Genomic DNA, 21,480 nt, shown 5'->3' on the forward strand with positions numbered 1-21,480 from the left:
AGGAAAACCATTCAATACTACAAATCTATCAACGTACATTTTAAATTTTACCTCCTCAAAGATCGTTTACCTTTATGAACCCAAATTTAACGAGTAGGTGTACATAATGCCTTTGTTATTCTCAACAAACCATACACAAAAGACAAAATCACATTATTTTCGATCTTATCAATCTCAGGAACAATGTTTGTTCAGGCATAATCAATGATTTATGATCTTTTGTTATTTGGGTGGTTTGGTGACAAGATTGTCCCAAGTAGACCACCACAGCAGCTGCGTGCGTCCGTCGTCTCAGTCAAACTCTGATTAATTTGTATGAGGTGAAGGTGTGTGTGCTTTACATTTGTTATGATCTTGATTATGGATTATTATTTTGTCGTCTTTGACGAACTCTTTTCATTATAGTTTTGGGATTATTCAAATCGATCGATTTAAGAGGGTTAAAATTGGGTAGAAAAATAAATATTATCAAAACATGTGTAGGATGAACTTATTTTGTAACCAATTTGTTTTCAGATTAATATTATTATTAATTTTATGTTTAACTTCGGTGATATTCGTTGGTGGGCTATTAATCTGGATGAAAGATTAATTTGTAATGACAAAATGTTTGGTTTTTGAATGGGAAGGGTCTTAAAACTACTTAGGAAGTAAACATCATTGACCTCCGTTTGTCCAACAACAACAACAACAAAAATCACTGAATTTTAAACTCTAAGCTGAGAACGATATTTCCGCATTTCCATTCAATATACAAAAACCCTTAAGTGCCATTAATATAACATTCCTATTTTTTTCCCCGGCAAGGCTTTTAGTAGGCCCGAGCTCATTACCGTCATTCCATATCCATTCACCCTTTGACAAAAAAATACTACTGTCCCATAAATTCTGCCCCAAAAACAATAATAAATGTAATAAAAGTAAAGTGAGCAAGTATATAATAGTGCTTCGCTATTATGGCATCCGCACTTACCGAAATTTATAGCTTTTATACAATTGCAATACCAGAGTAAAGTCCTGCATCCTTTTTCTATGTCGATAAAATGTACATAATATTCTTCTTGCTCGCATTATTCGATGCTCATTCATTCATTTCGGAAGTGCATGGTAAATGATAACTCCAATTTCCTCATTGGCAAGAGTATAGTTGAGTAGCCTCCCTCTTTTACAAAAGCAGTTCTGTTTAGCATAATGCATATGAGAAAGGTCCTGGGAAAGGGCAGTTTCACTACAAAAATATACCCCCACTTACCGGAAAATGGCATACAAACAACATAGTACCTATACTCTACACAGTGGCAGCAGAAGTAGAAGCAAACCAATGGAGTGTGCAAAAATTGCTCGTGAATAATTTCGAATCGCGCTTGTGTGTTCCGAAACAATTTCGAAAAGCATTTGGAAAACCGTTCGGTTGTTCATTCGTTCTCCGCCGTTTATCGTTCGTTTCGTTGTGTCTCGAATGTTTTTGTCAATTTTATTGCAATTTCAGCATTTTCTATGTTTCTCTTTCTCTCCACCGCTCGCTGCGCCACCCTTCGTCTGATATAGAAAGAAGACAAAGGGAATGAGTTTTTCATTTGGTTGTTCGGTTCAATTCGGTACCAGGACAGAATGTCAGGACGAGTATAATACGTGCCACACTCTGCTGGCAGTAGGACCCATGTCTGACTCCATTAACTTCCTTTTGTTGTTTGTCAATTGAAATGGCACAGGATGTTTGAGGGTTAGATATAGTCTAGTATAGTGCAAAAGAGTTCTTGTTCTGTTGTTGGTACTAGTTGGGGATGTTTCTTTTGCTATCCCCACGAGTACCTTATACATTTACATTCCTTAGTTAGTTTGTTCAATTGAAATTTTTTGTCACCTTGATGGGCATGGCAAAACCAAAATCAATTGGCAACAATTTGTGTAAGGGGCATTTTTAGTCGCGTGTTTTAGTTTCAAGTTTAATTTGGAGCAATTTGTAAATGACAATATTCGCGTGCATAAGTTCTATGTGGGGTTGTTATGGTTGGTTGAGTTTAAACAAGAAGAAATTTGCGGGAAAAATAGAAAAATATTAATAGTTTGCCATAAGTTAACAATTTTAAATTTTTGACAAGAATTGATTGGGTATTTCAGAAGTTTAAAGAATTATGATTGCTTTCAATATTAGTATATTTAGGAAGGTTTTTTTTAAATGTATTAAAACCGCTAAAGAAAGCAGACGCTACTCCCGAAATGAGACAAAATCATTTATTAAGAGAAAAAATTCTTGGTAAAATACGATAAAGATCATTATTTGGTGCAGAAACTTGTCAGAGTACTGCAATCAGTTGTTGTGCTACTACTCACTAAAACTGCGTTCAAAAGTTATATTTCGTGCAGTATTTTGGACATACCATAGTGGTAATGAGCAGAGACCAGAAATAACAGTCAACCTTTATTTTCAATCGGTTTCTCTCTGAGAGTTACCACATTATCTTATATAGTTTCGGTTAAGGTTTGAGATTTATTTTTAAAAATCAAAAATAAAGGTTATCGGTTGAGATTTATTTTTTATTTTTTTTTTTTAAATATGTCTCAATGGTTGAGATTTTTATAAAAATATAAATGGAAAAGGTCAACCTTTAACCGTTTTAGGTGAAAATAAATTAAAAATGGTCAAATCAAAGGAAAATGTCGAATATGTCAAGAATATATTGCAAAAATAAATATGAAAAGGATGTTTTTTCTAAGTTTATGTATTAAATAATGTCTGAACTAAATAGACTCTCAAAGTTTTTTAGGCCCAAGATTATATCTCTTTTCGTTTTAAGTAAAATCTAAAGACGAAAATGTGTTTTCCACTGTGATTTAAATCGCTCGCTGGGACGACAAGCACAACCAATGCAATTTCGAATATTTCAGGAGACCGATGTTTTAATATCTAGGTCAAAGCGTTCAGCTTCCAGAAGCTGAATTTTGAAAAAAAAAATGAAAAAAAAAAAAATGTTTTAAGCCAAAAGGTAGCGGGGACTCTAACTTACATGTGGGTACCACTCCCGTTCCTGTAGGTGCACGCGTTATCAAACCGGGAGAACTTGAAATCGAAATAATAGGCACGAAATTTTTTTTTAAAGGAAAATATGGCGGACTAACATTAAAGGAGATTTTTAAAAATCTAACAATGTGCAAAGCGTAGGGATGAAGGGATTTGTCGTAAAAAAATTTTACCCCATTATATAAACGCGATTTTCTTGGAATTTTGAGAAAATCGAAAAACCGGATTATACCACTATCGTGTAGCTGAGAATATATGCTTTCATATGGCTCCACTCCCATGTCTCTAGGAATTGATACATTTACAGATGAGATTTATTTTTTTCTCTCAGCGCTAAATCTCACTGGTTGACCGAATAAAAAAATACAAAGCAAACGTTTCTCTCAGACCTTGACTGAAATTTTTCTTTTTTAAAAATAAAGGTTATTTTATGAGCTTTGTTCAAAATGGCGACAAATATGAGTTATTAAGGAACCTTTCAAAAAGTTGAGATTTATTTCTGATCTCTGGTAATAAGGATACAAAGTTTGAGAAAACATGTTGTCATTAACAATTTTACATTCTTGTATTTGTTAGAACAATATTTGCACGAAATAAGCAATGCTGGCAGATAAGAATCGAAACTGACAACTTTACGATCAGCCTGTGTTTAAGAAGTAGTTTTTATGATGATGGCATGAATTGACCATCAAATCTTTACGCAGAATTAGGCACCATTGAGATGAAGACTCGAATGTTTAATAGATCCCGTAAGGTACCACCCGTATTTAATTGTACATCTAAAATTGATAGAGACCTCGTGTACGTGAATCGCGTACACGAAGATGAAGTCTTTTTCTACTGGCTCGGCGTTAAATACTTTACACAGGAGCGTTAATGTTCATTCGCTATACGTGTCTCAGTCATTTTTAACATTTGAAGCCCTTTTCAAAGCAATTTATTTCTGTAGTCAGTACAGACTACAATATCGCGTTCAATTGTCAAATTTTAGTGAAGTTTTTTTTTTAGAAAGTTTTTTTTGTCGGTCGTCATTGAATTTCCGCACCAACAGAAACACGGTGGTTTGGAAGATCCTTCGGATAGTGACGTTCCAAGTAACGTAACCAAATCTATAAGATGGAAATCTAGTTGGGATCTTACTTTTTTGTAACCCGACCACTTCATTCGTCTCTGATTCCATGATTGATACAAATCTACTAGGTAAAGACCGCTGGCCTCGTCCATAACGTGAGCAAATTCTAGATTTTCTAACAAAAAAAAATATTTGTGCATTATATTTTATAAAAACGGTTTTTTGATTTTTCGGTGTTTCTCCATAAAACATTTTTGCGACAACACATTGGAAGTTAGAAAAACCGATAAGTTATAGAAGTAAAATATGAAAAAAATATAAAGTATTAAAAATACAGACCCAATTTGAGGAAGAAATGGTAAAAAATAAATAGGCTTACCTATACTCAGAAAAGAACAAACTCTGAAAATATCATGATCCTAAAAATTTAAGATTATTTCTATGCATAATTTCTGACTCTTTCAGAAAACAGGATGGTCATTTGCTTCAACCAAACCTACCTCGATTTTTTTTCCTATGTGCCAAATACATTTCTATTATTCACAAAGTCGCTTATTCGAAGTTTAAGATTCTAAGAGAAGTTCTATTACGTGATGTAGGTAAGTGGTAAGCGATCTTTTTAGAGGTACCTTCTAGCCATGGAGTAGGGTTTTCGGAATTGAAGGTTCTTTTCTATTTGCCCTGACTCTTTCTTTATTGCTCTACGCCATGTGGTTCTCGATAATCGTTGCGTGGTTTACTCCAAGATTGCTCAAATTATCTTTTAAGGGTTTTTATAAAAAATAAAAAGTTTTTTGAAATAAATATGGCTGGTAAATAATATTTTGTCATTTTCCCTTTCAGATACCAAAGGATATAATATATAAATATTATGAGAGTGATTCTACTTAAAGAGCGCTGTTTGTGGGGGACAAGCCTTTTTTGCCAGAAAGCTTTTCTGCTTTTTAATAAAAATTTCAACTTGATTTGTGATCAAATTTTCAAGCTTCAAACCAAGGGCTTTTTCTCGGTTTTCGTAAGAGGCAAACAAACACTTCTAAACATCATTATCGTATGGTTACATGAAGAACTCCAGAGATTTAACCAAGAAAAATTTTACCAGTGTTGATTTGGTACCGTAGATGGTATAGGAACGTTATAAGTAGATACCAATATCACTTTGTATTCAAAATTCGAAAGCAAAATTAATAGTTGGGTTGAAAATGCAAATTTTAAACGTAAAAGAAAATCAAAACAAAACACTTTCATAAATAAAATAAAATGCACGACTGGGTCGCACGAACTTGCTCTTAGAGTTAAAGTTGCTTAAATTTTTAAGACTTTTTATATAGAAATTTGGAAAAAAAATAATATTCGTTTTTAAAAAAAATAAAATAAAATCTGAAATTAAATTGCCCTCCAAAACAAGTATGCAGTTTTGATTGATATATTAAGGTGCATTTTTGGACAAAAAATTTTCAAAATCGTTAGAGCCGTTTTTTAAAAAACTAATTTTTTATAAATAATTTTTTGGAAAAAAAGTTTTAAAATAAAATTGGTATGCCATTTTGTAGAAATCACTAATCAACATCTAAAAACAAAATTTCAAAAAAATTCAATGACCCGTTTTCGAAAATTTGATTTTTCAAAAAAAAATTTTCAAAATTTTTTTAAAAATCCAAAAATTATTTTTTTGGAAATTTTATTTTTGGTTTATATTCAAATTACATAAATGCTTCTTTACAGAAAGTTTCGTTGAAATCGAATAAGCAGTTTCGGAGATAATCGGATTTGAAAAAAATGGTTCTATGGCAGGTACCGTTAATAATGATTTTCAAAAAAAAAATTTTTCATTAGAAAATAGACCTTAGTTTAAAACTAACTCTTGAATTTTTTAAACAAAATCGTTGGAGCCGTTTTCGAGATATTTCAATTTTACTAAAATCGGTATATGACAAGTACCGTTATTTTTGGTCGAAAAAAATTAATTCCAAAAACCCCTCTGGAGAGTCGCCAAATAACGCTACATACCAAGTTTGACATTAATCGGTTCATCCGTTTAGGCTGTAGATCCTTATACAGACAGACAGACAGACTGACAGACTGACAGACTGACAGACTGACAGACTGACAGACTGACAGACTGACAGACTGACAGACTGACAGACTGACAGACTGACAGACTGACAGACTGACAGACTGACAGACTGACAGACTGACAGACTGACAGACTGACAGACTGACAGACTGACAGACTGACAGACTGACAAACTGACAGACTGACAGACTGACAGACTGACAGACTGACAGACTGACAGACTGACAGACTGACAGACTGACAGACTGACAGACTGACAGACTGACAGACTGACAGACTGACAGACTGACAGACTGACAGACTGACAGACAGACAGACAGACAGACGGACTTCCGGGACCCACTTTTTTGGCATTGTCTACCATCGTAATGTCATGGAAAAATGTTATCTCAACTTTTTTTTTTTGTACGAATGCATAACTTGATATATAGTAGGGGAAAGTGGCCTAAAATGGCACCCCAAGGTAAAATGGCCCCCTTGCTAGAAATCGTAGAATCGAAAATAATTAGAAAGTTTTATGAACGCGATTCTTTAGTTTATCTGGCAAAACCAACATATACGAAATTTCAGGAACTTCAAGCCATTATTTGAAATTTGACAGGTCAAACTGTCTCTATCCACATCAAAAAGTACACTCGTTAAAATTTTGTGAAATTTTGTTTGCAAAAAAAAAGTATAAAAAACATTGTATTTTGGAAAAAGAAGTTAATGTGTGTACGCATGAAGTATTTCTTATTAATTTACTGAAATAAGTTGGTTTAAAACGATTTTAAATTTTTTGGTGTAAAAATTAAATTGAAAAAAACTCAAAATGGGCAAAATGGCCTACTTAGTGCTCGGGTAAATGGCATACCTATTTCACATGTCATTTTAAATTTTTTTTTCACATTTTCATTTTTTTAAGTGAAAATAGTTGCTATTTATGAACGATGTACAGAGAGGAAGTCCTGGACTGAGGAAAGCCCTTGATTCCGTCAAAAACCTGGAAAAAAGCATCCAAAACACTCAAAGTTGCAAAAACTACAAAAACGAGACGAGCAACCAACATGAACTGGGTTTTGAATGACTCGATGAAAGATCTGCTGGGATTAAGCACCACTTGTTCCAAAAAAATGGAAAAGAAGACCTTTGACTCAATTTTGCATTTAAAATCACGTATGTTTGGACAGTGTGCCATTTTACCCGGGTAAATTTGATCAGTGAAATTTGTAGACGTCTTGAAAATTAAAAAAACTAAATACTTTTTGGAACTTTTTCAACTCGCAAATGAAAAAAATGTGAGAGTAATATATTAAACTTTGAAAAGTATATAGCATTTAAGTTTGAATGCTACTGTTTTTCGAGATATAGGACATTTTCCTTAGGGGGGCCATTTTAGGCCACCTTCCCCTACCTATATCGCAAGTAAAAAAAATAATAAGTTTTAAGCTTCGTTAACTTGGCCCCAAAAAGTGTTCAATTTTTTAAGATTTTCCTAAGAGGCGAACATTTAAATGATCATTTTTATTTCGTAAACTTTGGGAGTTCAATAAGAAATTAATGGATTAATTTGTATTTTAGGAACAAAATGGACAAATTTGTCACTTTATAGAACCAAGCTAATTTTGTATCTCCTACTTTGTCCAGTTCAGCTCAGTTTTCTGATTTGGTTAACCTTTATTGAGGATTAAAGACTGGAACGATTTTGAAACTTTAGTCGATTTGTCCTGCAAAGTATTTTCAACTTTGTATCCCTTCATCCCATTGAAATAAAATTACATATACCTACCTCAGTAGCGTATCCAGAAAAAATTTTGGAGGGGGCTAGAAAATTTTTCAAACATTTTTTAGAGGGTAAATGTGCGAAAAAATTTTCATTTCTTTTTATTAATCTTTGATCGAGAGTAAAACGCTGTGCTGCGGTACTGAAAGTGGTATACCTAGTTGCATTATAGTGCTCCCGACAGATTCGTACTACTGTCTCCTCCTTTCACATTCAGAGTACCTAGTGTTTTTTCAAAGTTCTTGTGTCGCAAACATTTTACACAAACAGCAAGGAGTTGAGTCATCCTTAAAAAAAACTCTTTATTTTGTTCGAACTTTGTCATGTGCTGAATTCAAAACTGTTTACAGATTAATTTATATCACTTCAAGAGTTTTTGGGCTATACTTATCAATATTTTCGTTATACACGACCATGTTCCGAAATTCGAACGAAAGTGAATTCAAATCACTTTTCAATTTCACGTGAAATGATATATCAATATTCTTCATTTCGATCGGTTTCGAAAACTTCGAAATTGCTTCTAACTGTCAAAACTGAAGGATCTTCCATTTTTATTTTGTTTCTAAAGTGAAATTACTGCAATTCATTGGAAAAGGCCCCCAAATTCACGAACAGAAAAATAGTGAATTGAATTCTAAATTGAATTGAAAATCTAAATGAGTGAAAAAATGCGGAACACCTATTTCACTTTCGGCAAGTGAATACGCAAAAAGTGAAATGCAGAACGTGAAAGTCACAAAAACTAATTTTAAATGAAATTCTTTTGATGCGAAATATATATGCTTTTTCGTAATATGTTGCTCTTTAATCCAAATCGGAAGCGCAATACTGCAATTTTCTTAAAGAAACCTGTTGACCACTTAGATTTTGAGATATCAAAAATTTCTATTTCCAATATCTTTGAGAAAAATATTATTAAAAAAAAAGTAAATATTTGATCAAGTACGGCGTTTTGAGATTGCATAAGAAGTTTTGCAAAAATTTAACGGTGATGTAATTGGACGTCAAAATACTTAAAAAATTATCAAAATTATAAAATTCGGAATTGGACTGAAATCCGAAAAAAAAAATTATCACAATCCTCATCGTCAGCTAAGGCTCTTACTTAAACAAACCCAAACAGCCATTTCAGAATTGGACTGAAATCCGAAAAAAAAAATTATCACAATCCTCATCGTCAGCTAAGGCTCTTACTCAAACAAACCCAAACAGCCATTTCAGAATTTGGAGGGGGCTCGAGCATCTGTGCTGCCTCTAAATCTCTAAGATTTACTAACAAGTTTTAGTTAATCATGTACATTATGATGAAATCAGCTAAATAAAAACGGGATCTTGAAGACTTGGGGGGGGGGGGGGCTTGAGCCCCCTGAGCCCCCCCCTCAATACGCCACTGACCTACCTATGAATCTACCAACACTCAGTCAAAACTTTATTAACATCAATTGAATAATGTCCCATTTCTCTCAAAGGATTCATCATCATCATCAACATCCACAACAACCATAAATTGCAAAACTTGTTAACACTCACGCTCAGTTTATTCAATTTGTCAATTAAACAATCACGGTTAAGCATATTTTCAATTAACGTGAATTTTTGTGTTGTTGTTGTTTTAACTGCTGTGCTGCACAGTTATTATTGAATTTTGTTTAATCAACTACCACACCACAGACACAAATAACAAATATACACACAAATATATATCTATGGAAATGAAAAGACAACATTAACTACCTACCTCATTATGCGGTCTGGCAGTCACGTATAAATTTTCAAAATCTGATCAAATGCTGTTGCAAAATCTGGCAAACAGGACACGTTTCGATTAGCGTAATTGGACTTTGAATTTATGTAGATGTGTATACCTATTTTATATGTATCTGTCTGGCATTTCAAAATATATATCCTGTCTTCACAGTTTAAAAAAAAAAAGAAATATAATTATAAAATCCACCTGCATTTACATGAATCTAAAGATCAAAAGAAAGGAAGCACTCATGCAGGATGCGTTCAGAAAGTTGTATACGCCAAAAACACGTCATCACCATGATATCCTTTTTGCATTACTAATTATTGCAAATGAATCTGCTATTACACGTGGGTGAAAAGTTCTCTTTTTGCTTGACTTTGCTCCGGTTTCAAAATCCTAACATCCTGCCAGTATGACGAAACGACGGAACTGCAGTGCATTAACACCGACAAAAAAAAGCAAAAAAAAAAGAGGAAACAGAGGAGAGATCAGGATCAGAATCAGGATATAAAATAAATACACACTTGCATCCAGCATTAATATTTATACAAAATAAACCCAACATCCTTTTTCGAATAAGAACAACAACAAAAAAAAAAGGACTCTATCAAAAAAAAAAAACTTGCATGCAAATAGTACACACAAGTTTGTATTCATTACGATAATCATAATTCCATCCTGGAAATGGCTCCTGCTGCTGCAGCTGGAGCTACACTTTTATACTCCTACAGAATTCTCTACCGGCTGCTGTCACAGGGTAGGTATACGAATATATATTCTCATATATTGTGCCCGGAAGTTGGACGTTAAAATAATAAAATTTATGTGACTCCCTGTTAAACCCTAATCCTCCCAGTGAGCCCCATGCAACTGGGTACACACAATCCAAATTTCATGGCCCATCATCGTTGAAAAAACCTCTCTCCCACTTTTCTGGATTCAGACACATTTTTAGCAGTGAAGCAGTGCAAAAACCCCATAAATAGAGAAAAGCTTCGCTTGGAATCCTACTTAACACCTGTAAAAGTGTTTTCTTGCACCACCCATTGTGCTGGGAGATAGTTCTTCTCGCTCTGTGTTGTGTTATCCCTTCATCCTCATCCCCAAATAATACCCATTTCCCACTTAAACGCTCTCAGGGATTGACTGAATTGCTGGCATAAAAATCCCATTGTGTTAGCGGGGGCATTAAAAGTGTCAAAAAATAGAGAGAGAACGAAACGTGCAGCTTACCGAACGAACAAGTGGAAAACGAAAAACTCTTACTCCAAAACCTGTCCTGGATCCTGGCTAGCGCTGCTACGTGCGAATATGATTTATATGGGTGGTCATTAATCATCGGGGGTGATTGTACCCTACACCCTCTGCCGATTGAAAATGGAGAGTTAATTACACACAAACACACACAGTTACAAGGATACAGCGAGTGTCCGTTCGTCCGTTCAAAACGGACAGACAAGAGTAAAGTGTAAAACTGCTGTTGCTGGAACACAATAGTATAACAACGCGAATGGCAAAAAGCTATTTAGCCGAGGATGAAAAAGGTCCCGAATAGCCCGCAGGAATGCAGACTGAACTATGAAGGCAGCGATTGGAGAACATATCCAGCAAAAGCGAGCCAAATACAGCAGCAACATTTTGCGAGGACGGACGAAGTGAATGCCACTTTAATCGGCGCTGGTATAGAGGACGAGCGGGCGGGCGTGACGACGACAGACGAGTGTTTGGAGAAGGCATGTTCGGGTTAATGATGGCATTGCTGGCGAGCTGTAAGGACATGATGTTGTATTGGACGCACAACTTGCTAGAACAAGGGGGAGTTAACAGCTTTCGCTGAGTCCTGGCTTGGCTATATATGTATTGGGCGCCGAAAGGGATGTAATGAATAAAGTCCATCATGGTAAAAGGTAGGTAGGTACTTTTATTGTCTTTTGTTGGGAAAAAAGGGATTTTTTATAAGAGCCGCGCGGATGTTGATACTATACTCCGGAACGCTTTGCTTGGTAATTAAGTGCGGAATGATGATTGGATTTTGTTTGTCTAGGGGGCAGTAAAGGATCTTTATAGTAAAATTAAAAAAAAAAAAAACACACACAAAAAATAAGAGACAAAGATCTGGTAGTTATACATGTTGACAAGGCAGGTCGACGAGATGCGACGGTTTTGTTTAAAGTTGTCATCTTTCCGTCGCTGTATATTTACCACCAAGAATTTCGAATTTTTAATCTTCAAAGAAACAAAAAAAAAAAATGCAACTTGTGGATATTTAGATAAACCTTTGCCAAAAATTTATTTCTGAACCAATATTTCCTAAATTCTTTTCTTCTAGGAGAATAATATGATTCATTTAAAAGTTCAGGCTTATAAATAGGTGCATTATCAACTTCAACACTTTGGCAGTAAATGTGCATCTTTGGGTAAGTTAGAGACTTTTTTGTGGAACCCAACTTATTGCTACACTAAGCCAATTTTCATTGTCAATTCTAATATGAAAATCGAACTCAATATTAGATTACATATAAAGAAATCTCTCCAAAATTTATCAGACCTTTAATTTATCCAAGAATTAAAGGACTTGGCAATAGTGATGGGAACTATCGAATAAAAACTATCAAACTATCGATAGTATTAAATTATTCATTTTTTCATTCATTTAGTTTCTGGTTTCATTCGAATAGTTTTTTCATTCGATAGTTTTTTTTTATTCGATAGTTTTTTCATTCGAATAGTTTTTTTATTCGATAGTTTTTATTCGAATGAATAAATGAATGAACTATTCGATAGTTCAAATCATTCAGTTACTAACTATCGATAGTTAAAACCATTCGATAGTTCCCATCACTACTTAGTAGACGTTGGCGTTGTTCTACCCTCCCTCCAAATGTATTGATGCCTAAAAAGAAAACATTTAAAAGAAATTAAAAAAAAAAATACATTGGATTTAAAATTGCAAAATCATAAAGTTTTTAAACGTTATTTCCCACACTAAAACAAAATTTCAAAAATATTCATTTGTAAAAAATTGATTTTCTACACAAAAATTTTAAAATATTTTTAATAACTCCAAATTTGTATTTTTATTGAAGAAAACTTAAATATTACGGCCATTCAAATGCTTCTGTTTAAATTTTGTTTTTGGAAATCAGTCACTTAAAAATAAAAAAAAAAAAAAACGGTTCTATTTGTTCTATTTAGGGCCAATTTTTCAATAGTCAGTTAAAGAGTCAGTTAGTACTTATTCCTAAGGATAGAGAAAAAATCAATTTTTCAACAAGCAGATATAGCTTATTCCTAAGAATAAAACTATCTGCTTCTTTCAGAGACTAATAAAAATTATTCTAAGGAATAATCTCAACAAAAATATTGTGTCAGTTGTCAAAGCTGTTTTTAAAGAATTTTGAAAAAAATACAGTGGAAAACAAAAAAACAAAAACAATCATGAATAAAAATGACGTTTAATTTTAAATATTTTTGAATTTGACAATTTTTTTTTTTGTTATTCTGTAGAATAAATTATTCTTGATTGAAAAATTCAATGTTTTTATCTGATTGTTTATGAGCCTAATAACTTTATTCGTCGAACAGTTAACTGACTGTTTATTAGGAGATTGAAAAATTGGCTCTTAAAAGAAAGGATTTTATTTGTCAAAGTCCACAGTTTTTTATCAAAGTCGTTAGAGTTTTTTTTTTAGAGCCGATTTTTCAATCTTCTAATAAACACTAAACAGTCAGTTAACTGTACGACGAATAAAGTTATTAGGCTCATAAGCAATCAGATAACAAAATTGAATTTTTCAATCAAGAAAACTCTATTCTAAAGAATAACAAAAAAAAATGTCAAATTAAAAAATATTCAAAATTAAACGTCACTTTTATTCAAAATAGTTTTTGTTTTCTTGTGTTCCCTTGTATTTTTTAAACGCATTGCGGCCTTTAAATTTGTGAAAAAAACCATCTTTATAATTTATAATCTTAAAAAAATCGAAAAAAATCGATTTTATTAATACATATGTATTTTCTTTAAAGCAGCTTTGACAAATGACAAAATATTTTTGTTGAGATTATTCCTAAGAATAAATTTTATTCGTCTCTGAAAGAAGCAGATATGTAGTTTTATTCCTTTATTAAATTTTTTATTCTATTAACCCTCTACTGCATGAATTAATATTAGCGGACGAAAAAATTAAAAAAATGCTTTACATGGGTTCTTTGGGTTGTTTCAAAACGGTTTACATTAAAAAAAATTGTTTAAATTAATTAATTTAAAAAAATTGTTTATAAGCCAAATTTGGTTTCGTATGCATTAATTTTATTTATTCAGATTATGTGAAGAATAAAATTAAAATTATAAAAAGATAAATATTTACCATTTAAAAACAAAATAAAGTAAAATAAATACATTGCATTACAAAAGGTTAAGAATTACTTCAAATTTGGCCCATTTTAAGCCATGGAACCGAGAAAAGCAATTTGTTTTATCAGTCATATGTATATAATTTTTCTGGTTCACATTCTTTCCAGTATCGAAGTAAGTCTTGCTCCAACATTTTCACCCACTCCCAGTGGGTAAAGTAATAAAATGATTAAATTTTTTGTGGTTACGCCCCTGGAAATGGGGTTAACATAAAAAAAATGTCTCTAAAAGCGAAGGGGCTCCATTTCTGAAGTAAAACATAGCTTCCAAGCAAAGTAAAAATGTAAAGGAACAAAATTTGCCAACAAAAAAATTTAACAAATTTTGTAGATTTAAAACCCCTTAATGCACACGATGCCAAATATGGCTCCCGTACTTTTTGCCCTCCCAAGACCAGGCCAATAATTTTTTTTCAATAAAAATTGGTTCATAGCATACACAATAAGACAATCGATCAAAAATAAATTTTTAATTCCACTTTTCTTTCCAAACAAACGCAGTAATTAACACTTAAAGTATGAAAATATTCTACACTTTCGGTTTCAATGCACACGACAGATCGACTCACCTGTGATCATAAAATACACCTTTATTTTGTGTCCGACACACGAAAAAACTATCTCTATGGGTTCTCAGAAACACAAAGAAGAGGATTGTATTGAATCTTTACCATTTTTTTTTTTTGTTTGACAGAGAAGAGAAAAGTGCATAAAACCATATTTGGCTTCGTATGCAGTAGATTAATAAACTATACAATAAACTATACCTGACTGTTGAAAAATTGATTTTCTCTTTATTTGGGGAATAAGTACTATCTGACTGTTTAACTGACTGTTGAAAACCAAAATTTTATATATTTTACATAGACAAAGTATCAACGCAAATTGTACGAAAGTACGTAAAGTACCAAAAAAAAGTACTAAAAGTACTTTTTTTTTCAAATCAACTTGGCAATGACGCACAATACCTTTTACAAAATTAAAATGTCATAAAATTGATGAAATGGTTGTACAAATAAAATGTACAATTGGTCTTATGACTAAATAAATTACTACAAATTATTACTTCAAACTAAATGGTTGTGTTTTTAATTTACAATTGCATTGGAAAATTTAACTTAACATTTAATTTTGTTTTTGCTTTTTTTTAATAAAAAACTAGACGTTACCTAGGTCCTTCATCGTTTTTAAATTTTTTCAAAATAAAAAAAAAATGAAGGTTATCTAATAAATCCGGAAATTTTATATAATTTGAATTTGATGGTTACTAAAACGATAGCGAATATAAATTTTTGTTCAAATCAGTTATTTTGTTTACGAGCAAGAAGTGAAGAAAACGGTTCTATAACAGGTGCCGTTAATAATAGTCCAAAAATATACATATGTGTTGCTATGAAAGTACGACCTTATTTCATACCGTACAGCGTACACATACAAAATGTACCCAAAATCTTTAAAGCAGTTTTTTGAAACCAGGAAGACTTTGCATTTTAATTATAAATGGCTTCCCATGATGTAGTAATAAATACCATAATCTTTTATGATCATAAATCTCAGATTAATAGTCTTCTTCAATGATCATGAACATAAAATTATAAAACAGTTTAATGATCGATAAATGTTCCTAATTAGACTTTTAACAATCTTCCTTATCTCAATAAAAGACAAATACAAAAATCATATAGCACATAGGTACCTATAAAGTTTTGAACAACTTTTATATGGGGTCATTTTTATAGTTTGCCATAATTTTATCAAAATCATCCCCAATTTTTATAGGCACCTTTTCACCCCTCATCTCATTATCATCGTTCTTGTCGCAAAAAGGATATTAAAATCCTTGCGCGTTAAGACAGTTTTGGATGATGAGTTCGTTGCTTTGGCATAATAAGCCATGAAAATGGCTATCATTTTACTCCGATAGGGAATATCCTAACTAAAAACGGTAGATACCTATTAAGATATAGACAAGAAGAAGTCAAAGCCAAAGCTGATGATGATTACGGGTATTACGGCGATGTTGAACAACCATCATTAAGCACGCGCTTCCAAAGAAGTAATCTCTCCCGCACTCTAGATTGGCGTACCTACCTACATTTTTTTTCTTCTTCTTTCATTTTAATTGACTCATTTGAAAGTCAATTAAAAGCAAAAAAGCGGAATGAAAAATAAAATGACATTGTTATGCTATATAGTGGAAGTGGACGAAGGAGGATGAGAATGTACTGGGCAAGGACCCCAGTTTCAAGTCGTCATAATGAGCCCGATAGATAGAAAAAGATACGAAGACGACGTTGTGTAATTATTGCACCATTCGTTCTTATCACTCGATTCGATACTTTTTTATTCCATCACCCTCTTCTTTCGGTGGCGTATACTTGCTATTATGAGTAGGGGTTTCTGCCATTTTTTATTATTACCCACACTTTCTTCCTCGCTCGAAATAATGTAATTAAAAGAAATATCTTCAGGACACTATAAGGAAGATATCAGCCAGCGCCGCCGTTTTCCAATCGATCGGGAGTAATTAACGAAATGAAATACTTTCTCGAGTGTAAATTGTAGTTAGGGTGAATGTTTATTTTTTTCTTCTTCTTATTCAATCCAAACCACATCTCATCCCCTTCGGTGTGAGAGTGTGTCAAGGGATGGATGACTTGGCTTCACTTCAACCGGCCATAGTGCCACTCCAGTCGATTGACTCTGCGCTCGCTATTATAAGTGTGTGCGAGTGTTGGTGAACTGCAATTAAATTAAATTAAAATGTTTTCTTTTTATGTTTCGTTTTTTCTTTTGGTCTTTTTTTCTTTTTTCTTCAATAAATGGTTTTCTGTGTCTGTTTCTCTTGAGAATAATATAAAATCCAAAAAACTTGAGTTGTGTGTTTGCAATCGGAAATAATTAATTTCTTATCAGTTTTTTTTTTTTTTTTAGTTATGGCGAAGAGTTTGAAAATACTTTTTCTTTTCTTCTTCCGTCACCCTATATCTTTGTTGGAAAAAGGAAGTCGTCCAAAAGATAAGGTTTGAGGTGATATCTTGGTACCTATCTTTTAGTTATTTCTTTTCCTCTTGGCGTTATAATCATTTTGGAGAGATAATTTAAGTGTGCGGAACTATGACGCAGATACAAAGTTCGATTGACATATAAATTAATCAACTAAATGTTTACCCACCTTTGTCGTCATTCGCAGTATTTTATGTCTTTGAAGTTATTTTTTGGGGAGTTTTGGGAGTTTATTTTTGGTTCTTGGAGAGATAGAGCTCAAAATTGGAATGATTATATTTATTTTTAGGTATATCTTATTTGTTTTAGAAATGTAAATTGAAAAAAATTAAATTAATATAATGTTATAACCAGGACTTCTAAAACAGATCGGAACTTACTCGTAATTAATTTTTTTAATTGCATTTTTAAGAAAACCGAGTCGAAATAATTTTTTTTCAAAATTAATATTTACTTAAAATCCAGTTGAGATGTAATAACATCAAAATCTCGTAAACGAGACGAATTGGCTTTTTTCCCACTTTTGGCTAGTAGAATGTGAACCTTGACGTTAAATTACTTATACATTATGATGGTTATAGTAATAATTAAAAGCTCAATTCATAAATAATTAAAAGTGGTATAATTCATTCTTGAAGAATAACCCAAACAAATCAAAAGTTTGTCAGATATTTGAAAAAATCTTATTTTGCCCTAACCTTGCGAAACAAACATGGGATTTGACCAACTATAAAATTCAGTTAAATTAACTTACGGAATTCACTCGTATACCATTTTTTAGATAATTTAATTGTGAATAAGTCTATTCTTGGACATTTTTGGTTAAAATGAGCAAAAATGGAGTTATTAAATAAAAACGGTTCCAACCCCTTTTCCAACCAACCAAACGATCAAAACCATATAAAAATTGGTTATAACAAATGTGATCATTTCAAAAAAATAATGATTGTTTAGCATAATAGAAATGTGCGCAATTATGATAGCATACATTGTTTTTAATATATTTTGGATAAAAGTATTAAAAATGAGTCTCAAACCTTACATTTCAATTTTTTATTGTTTTTCGTCCTTTTTTATATAACAGTTTAAACTTAGTTTTCTCAAAAGTTTGTGAAGACACCTTATAAGTGTTGAATATCAATAAAAAGGTTAGAATCTTTACTTTATAAATCCGTTATTAGTTTTTGAATGTACTTTAAATTGATTGTTTAAAAAAAATAACAATTAATGGGAAGTAATTTGGCCAACTTTAATTTTCAATTGTAGATTTCTCCTCTGCCGACGACTGCCGATGTCGAGTTATGAATGAATTTAGAATCACATTTTACTCAAAATTAAGGAATAAAAATAAAATTTTGCGCATATTTGCGCCATTTTGATTTATGGTCAAAAATGTACCTATGAAATAAAAATTTTCCAAAAATGTTTGAAAATCTTTTTTTTACTGTCATCTACATGGTGTCTCAAAATTAATGATTCAAATAAAATATTCTGATAGGCTATTTAAAGGGCTCTTAAAATTTGGTAACTTTTTTATCCCAAATATTTACAGTTTTCGATTAAATGCACTTCTTGTGAAATTTCGAAAAATTCCTACTTTAAAACAGAATTTTGATTCCCCTGTTCATTATTTATTTTTGTTTTTTTTTACAAATCTGTCCCTAAAACAATAATTGACAATTAGGAACAATTGACAAATAAAAAAAAATTATTTCGCTACAAATTAGTTTAAACAAAAGCCTATGTTTTTTATTGTTTTTTTTTTACTCTGAATAACCTTGTTTTGTTAAATTCAAATTATAGTATCTTTCATCCTAACTTCAATTTCCGAATTTTTTATACTTTTTTTGAAAACTGTGATAACAAGGCAAGTTATAAAAATGATAAACCAGTTTCAAAATGTACAAATTATTTTTTAGGGTGTTGCTCTAAAATAAAAGTAAGAAATTGAGTTTCATTAAAACTGCTAACTAATTTGTAGCAATATGGCGAACAAAATAAATAATGTTTTGATTAAATAATTGATTCTTATTTACCAATGTCTTAGTGAACGTTTGTAAAAACAAAAATCAATTATGAACAGGGGAAGTAAAATACTGTTTCAAAGTAGGAATTTTTCGAAATTTCACAAAAAGTGCATTTAATCGAAAATGGTAAGAATTTGAGATATGTATTTTAAATTATTACTTTTGGGATCCCCTATAAAGGGAATTCCCAACAAGCTTGACATTCTGAACGGATTTCAAGTGGCATTTTCTGCCGCAAATTAAAATCTGCAGATTTGAAGTTATTTTATTTCATCCCATTTTTCAAACTTTTATTTTTTTACGCTATTTTAATTCTTATCTCAAGCTTTTGTTTTATTTAAAAAGTCTTCTCTATAAAATATAAATTATTTTCATATTCAATTTGATTTTAATACATTTTCCTCTTCAACCCTTTTTTGTTGTTTGAGTTTTATAAAATACACAATAATTTTGATTTTATTTCGAAAGTGGTTAATTTAGTCTCTACGTTTTTGGATACTTATCCCTTTCACATTTTTTCTTTCTTTTCTTAGGTACTTATAAAATAAATTCTACCTACAATGAATTTTATATTATCTTTCATTCGTAGGTATGCTTTTTTTGAATTTATAATCTTTTAATTTTTGCTTTCTTATCAATATATTATATATAGGATAACTTCACTTATATTTAACACAAATTACAACGACTTAAAATATAATTTTGTATATGAATTAAGCCATTAATAAATTGACGAATTTGAGCTTTTTTTTCATAATTTCTGTTTTTGAAAATATTATAATAAATACATACATAATTTTTTTAGTTCTGATTTTTATTTTATGTTGATGTAGTATATTTGTGCCAAATTTAAAAAAAAAAAAAAAATATTGAGAAACAAAAAAGTTATGGAATTTTGAGATGATTTACATCGTTTGGTCCCATAGTGCGGAGTGGCGTGGCGTCCTATCATCCCAACAAATTGACTTTTGATAACAACATATACCCGAACACATTCCATGAAAAAAATTGGGTCCCGCGAAAAATGTGATTAAATTTACTAATTTGCCTGGGCTAATTAAGCTTAATTGTTTTCAAAAAAATGATTGCATTTTTTTTTTAAATGCCATATTAGTGGACCCTTTATTGCTAATTCCAGGTTTTTTTTTTTTAATTTTGCTTTTTCTTTATTTATTTATTTTTTAAATTTTTATTTAAAAATGGATGGGAGACACAATCCCGAAATTTTGTATCCAGAAAACCCAGAATCCCGAAAATCCAGAATCCAGAAAACCCAAAATACCGAAAATCCAAAATCCCGAAAAGCCTAAATCCAGAAAACCCAAAATACCGAAAATCCAAAATCCCGAAAAGCCTAAATCCAGAAAGGCCAAAATCCCGAAAATAAAACAGAAAATTTGTGTTTCACTGAAATTTTAACTTAATCATAAAATAAAAACCAATTAAATAACAATTTATGCATACAATTATTATAAGTTAAATATTTAAACTCATGATTCTATTAATTTTAGTTCAAAGATTTTTCCAACTTAACTCAATCACAACAAAACACTGCTGAAAGCACAATAAGAACTTGAAATCATGTAAAAAAGAGATATTAACGGAATTAACCCTCTACTGCATGAATTAATATTAGCGGACGAAAAAATTAAAAAATGCTTTACATGGGTTCTTTGGGTTGTTTCAAAACGGTTTTCATTAAAAAAATTTGTTTAAATTAATTTGTTTAAAAAATTTGTTTATAAGCCAAATTTGGCTTCGTGTGCATTAAGGGGTAAGAAAAGTTACTAATTTTATTTGTTCAGATTATGTAAAGAATACAATTTAAATTATCAAAAGATAAATATTTATCATTTAAAAACAAAATAAAGTAAAATAAATACATTGCATTACAAAAGGTAAAGAATTAATTCAAATTTGGCTCATTTTAAGCCATAGAACCGAGAAAAGCTATTTGTTTTTGCCGTTATATACATTTTTTCTGGTTCACATTCTTTTCACTGTCGAAGTAAGTCTTGCTCAAACATTTTCACCCACTCCCAGATCTTACAAAAGCTAAAAGGTAATACAATGATTGAAAAATATTATAGGTGAGCACCCCTCCCCCTAAAATTTTTGTGGTTACGCCGCTGAAAATGGGGTTAACATGAGAAAAATGTCTCTAAAAGCGAAGGGGTTCCATTTCTGAAGTAAAACATAGCATCCAAGCAAAATAATAATGTAAAGGAACAAAATTTTCCAAAAAAAAATTTAACAAATTGTGTAGATTTACAACCCCTTAATGCATACGAAGCCAAATATGGCTTCCGTACTTTTTGCCCTCCCAAGACCAGGCCAATAATTTTTTT

Source organism: Episyrphus balteatus, chromosome 2 (assembly GCF_945859705.1).
Source record: "Episyrphus balteatus chromosome 2, idEpiBalt1.1, whole genome shotgun sequence".
In the NCBI taxonomy this organism is placed as follows: Eukaryota; Metazoa; Arthropoda; class Insecta; order Diptera; family Syrphidae; genus Episyrphus; species Episyrphus balteatus.